The sequence below is a fragment of the Arachis hypogaea genome, chromosome 15, assembly GCF_003086295.3.
Source record: "Arachis hypogaea cultivar Tifrunner chromosome 15, arahy.Tifrunner.gnm2.J5K5, whole genome shotgun sequence".
NCBI classification, from domain to species: domain Eukaryota; kingdom Viridiplantae; phylum Streptophyta; class Magnoliopsida; order Fabales; family Fabaceae; genus Arachis; species Arachis hypogaea.
Window position 1 is genome coordinate 80,253,421 of NC_092050.1, and position 4,769 is coordinate 80,258,189.

Here is a 4,769-nt window from a genome sequence, read left to right on the forward strand (position 1 = left end):
CATGAGCAAAAATCAGATTCAGAGGTTGAAGAAGGACTGCAGATGCTGTTGGATTCTGACCTCCCTGCACTCAAAGTGGATTTTCTGGAGCTACAAAACTCCAAATGACGTGCTCGCAATTGAGTTGGAACGTAGACATCAAGGGCTTTCCAGAAATATATAATAGTCCATACTTTTCCCGAGTTTAGATGATGCAAACTGGCGTTTAACGCCAGCTTCCTGCCCTATTCTAGAGTTAAACGCCAGAAACAGGTTGCAAAGTAGAGTTAAACGCCAGAAACAGGTTACAAACTAGCGTTCAACTCCAAGAGAAGCCTCTACACGTGTAAAGCTCAATGCTCAGCCCAAGCACACACCAAGTGGGCCCCAAAAGTAGATTTCTGCATCATTTACTCATTTCTGTAAACCCTAGTAACTAGTCTGATATAAATAGGACCCTTTACTATTGTATTAGACATCTTTGATCAGTTTTATGCTATCTTAGACCTTTGTGGAGGCTGGCCATTCGGCCATGCCTGGACCTTGTTCTTATGTATTTTCAACGGTAGAGTTTCTACACACCATAGATTAAGGTGTGGAGCTCTGCTGTTCCTCATGAATTAATGCAAAGTACTATTGTTTTTCTATTCAATTCAAGCCTATTTCTTATCTAAGATATACACTTGTTCTTCAACCTGAGGAAGGTGATGATCCGTGACACTCATCATTATTCTCACCTATGAACGCATGCCTGACAACCACTTCCGTTCTACTTGCAATAGCTTAAGTGCATATCTCTTAGCCTCCTGGTTCATGACGCATGGTTGCCTCGCTTGAAAACCGAGCCTTCCATTCCATGAGATCAGAGTCTTCGTGGTATAGGCTAGAATTATTGGCGGCCATTCTTGAGATCCGGAAAGTCTAAACCTTGTCTGTGGTATTCCGAGTAGGATCCGGGAAGGGATGGCTGTGACGAGCTACAAACTTGCGAGTGCTGGGCATAGTGACAGACGCAAAAGGATTATTGAATCCTATTCCAGTATGATCGAGAACCGACAGATGAATAGCCGTGCGGTGACAGCGCATTTTGGACCATTTTCACTGTGAGGATGGGATGTAGCCATTGACGACGGTGATGCCCTACATAACGCTTGCAATGGAAAGGAGTAGGAATGATTGGATGAAGACAGCAGGAAAGCAGAGGTTCAAGAGGAACAAAAGCATCTCCATACGCTTATCTGAAATTCTCACCAATGAATTACATAAGTATTTCTATCCTATTTTACGTTTTATTTATCTTTTAATTATCAAAACTCTATAACCATTTGAATCCGCCTGACTGAGATTTACAAGGTGACCATAGCTTGCTTCAAGCCGACAATCTCCGTGGGATCGACCCTTACTCACATAAGGTTTATTACTTGGACGACCCGGTGCACTTGCTGGTTAGTTGTGCGAAGTTGTGACAAAGTGTGATTCACGTTTGAGAGCACCAAGTCTTTGGCGCCATTGTTGATGATCACAATTTCGTATACCAAGTTCTATGGCTTCAGAATTTTTAAGAAGGAATTCTAGAGTTTCATGAAACATGTTGAAGCCTGGCTGGCTGTAAAGCCATGTCTAACTCTTTTGGACCGAGGCTTCCACTCATCAGCACAGAAGCAAGTTGAATGAAGTATCAGCTGTTGTATGTCTGATTGGTATCTGCTAAAGCTTGGCTGGCCATTGGCCATGTCTAGTGTTTTGGAGCGGAGCTTTCACTGAAAGCTTGGCTGGCTAGTGAGCCATGTCTAATTCCTGGACTGGAGCTTTAGACTAACATTGCAAGATTCCTGGAATTTCTATTAAAAATTTTGAAATCCTTATTTTCTTTTTCAAAATAATTTTCGAAAAATATACAAAAAATTAATAAAATCATAAAAATAAAAAAATAATTTGATGTTTCTTATTTGAGTCTAGAGTCAATTTTTAAGTTTGGTGTCAATTGCATGTTTATCTCTTTCTTGCATTTTTCGAAAATTCATGCACTGCATTCTTCATGATCTTCAAGTTGTTCTTGATGAATCCTCTTGTTTGATCTTTATATTTTCTTGTTGTGTGTTGCATCTTGTTTTTCATATGCATTCTTGCATTCATAGTATCTAAAAACTAAAAATTTCTAAGTTTGGTGTCTTGCATGTTCTTCTTTTCTTCAAAATTTTCAAAAATAAGTTTTTGGTGTTCATCTTGACATTCAAAGTGTTCTTGGTGTTCATCTTGACATTCATAGTGTTCTTGCATGCATCATTTGTTTTGATCCAAAACTTTCATGCATTGAGTCTTTTTATTGTTTTTCTCTCTTATCATTAAAAATTCAAAAATCAAAAAAATATCTTTCCCTTATTTCACTCATAAATTTTGAAAATTTGAGTTGACTTTTTCAAAATTTTTTAAAATTTAGTTGTTTCTTATGAGTCAAGTCAAATTTTCAATTTAAAAAATTCTATCCTTTTCAAATCTTTTTCAAAAATAAAATATTTTTCAATTTTCTTAATATTTTCGAAAATCTCAAAATTTATTTTCAAAATATTTTTCTTATTTCTATTTTATATTTTCGAAATTAATGCTAACAATTAATGTGATTGATTCAAAAATTTTAAGTTTGTTACTTGCGTAGTATGAAAGGTTCAATCTTTAAATTTTAAAATACTATCTTTTTGTTTCTTGTTAGTCAAGTAATCAACTTTAATTTTCAAAATCAAATCTTTTTAAATTTCTTTTTCAAATCTTTTTCAAAATAAATTTCAATCACATCTTTTTTCAAAATTAATTTCAAAATCTTTTCTAACTTCTTATCTTTTCAAAATTTGATTTTCAACTTTTTCAATTAACCACTTAACTTTTTGTTTGATTCTTAGCTTTTTCAAAACTACCTAACTAACTCTCTCCTTCTAATTTTCGAAAATCCCTTCCCTCTTTTTCAAAATTCATATTAATTAACTAATTGTTTTAAATTTTAATTTAATTTAATTTCATTTTTCTTTTTAATTTTCGAATTTTAACTTTAATTTTCAAATTAAAAACAAAAAAATTTTTATTTTGTTTAATTTTCGAATTATTCTCTCATCTCTCATCTCCTTCTATTTATTCATCTACTAACACTTCTCCTCCACCCAAAATTCGAACACCATCTTTCTCTCTGTGTTCGAGTTTTTCTCTTCCCCTTCTTTTATTCTTCTCTTCTACTCACATAAAGGAACTTCTCTACTGTGGCAAAGAGGATCCCTATTATTTTCTATTTTCTTCTTTTTCATATGAGCAGAAACAAGGATAAGAACATTCTTGTTGAAGCTGATCCAGAACCTAAAAGGACTCTGAAGAGGAAGCTAAGGGAAGCTAAAGCACAACTCTCTGGAGAAAATCTGACTGAAATTTTAGAAAAAGAAGGAGACATGGCCGAAAATAATAACAATGCAAGGAAGATGCTTGGTGACTTTACTGCCCCAAATTCCAATTTACACAGAAGAAGTATCTCAATCCCTGCCATTGGAGCAAACAATTTTGAGCTAAAGCCTCAATTAGTTTCTCTGATGCAACAGAATTGCAAGTTTCATGGACTTCCATCAGAAGATCCTTTTCAGTTCTTAACTGAATTCTTGCAGATCTGTGATACTCTTAAGACGAATGGGGTTGATCCTGAGGTCTACTATGTTTTTCCCGTTTGCTGTAAGAGACAGAGCTAGAATATGGTTGGACTCTCAACCTAAATATAGCCTGAACTCTTAGGATAAGCTGGTCACGGCTTTCTTAGCCAAGTTCTTTCCTCCTCAAAAGCTTAGTAAGCTTAGAGTGGATGTTCAAACCTTCAGACAGAAAGAAGGTGAATCCCTCTATGAAGCCTGGGAGAGATATAAGCAACTGACCAAAAAGTGTCCTTCTGACATGCTTTCAAAATGGACCATCCTGGATATATTCTATGATGGTCTGTCTGAGTTATCAAAGATGTCACTAGACCATTCTGTAGGCGGATCCATTCACCTAAAGAAAACGCCTGCAGAAGCTCAGGAACTCATTGACATGGTTGCAAATAACCAGTTTATGTACACTTCTGAGAGGATTCCTGTAAGTAATGGGACGCCTCAAAGGAAGGTAGTTCTTGAAATTGATTATGTAAAATTCATCGCTCTTTCTTTCCCAGGTAATGGCGCCAAAAACATGATGCCAATACCATGGTTCACAACTTCGCACAACTAACCAGCAAGTGCACTGGGTCGTCCAAGTAATACCTTACGTGAGTAAGGGTCGAATCCCACGGAGATTGTTGGTATGAAGCAAGCTATGGTCACCTTGCAAATCTCAGTCAGGTAGGGTTAAATGTGATTGGATTAGATAATTAAAAGATAAACAATAAGGGATAGAAATACTTATGTAATTCACTGGTGAGAATTTCAGATAAGTGAATAGAGATGCTTTCGTTCCTCTGAACCTCTGCTTTCCTGCTATCTTCATCCAATCAGTCTTACTCCTTTCCATGGCTGGCTTTATGTGATACATCACCATTGTCAATGGCTACTTTCGGTCTTCTCTCGGGAAAATGATCCAAATGTCCTGTCACGGCACGGCTAATCGTCTGGAGGCATCACCCTTGTCAATGGTTTCATCCTATCCTCTCAGTGAAAATGGTCAACGCACCCTGTCACGGCACAGCTATTCATCTGTCGGTTCTCGATCATGCTGGAATAGGATTTACTATCCTTTTGCGTCTGTCACTACGCCCGGCAATCGCGAGTTTGAAGCTCGTCACAGTCATT

At 36.7% G+C, this 4,769-nt stretch overlaps 1 non-coding gene across 1 annotated transcript; it reads right to left on the bottom strand.

Moving 5' to 3' along the window:
* Positions 1–3,798: 3,798 nt before the first annotated feature.
* Positions 3,799–3,906, bottom strand: LOC112753022 (small nucleolar RNA R71). The gene has a single exon (XR_003177425.1). It is a non-coding gene; the product is annotated as a small nucleolar RNA R71 (small nucleolar RNA).
* Between the last annotated feature and the right edge of the window lie 863 nt (positions 3,907–4,769).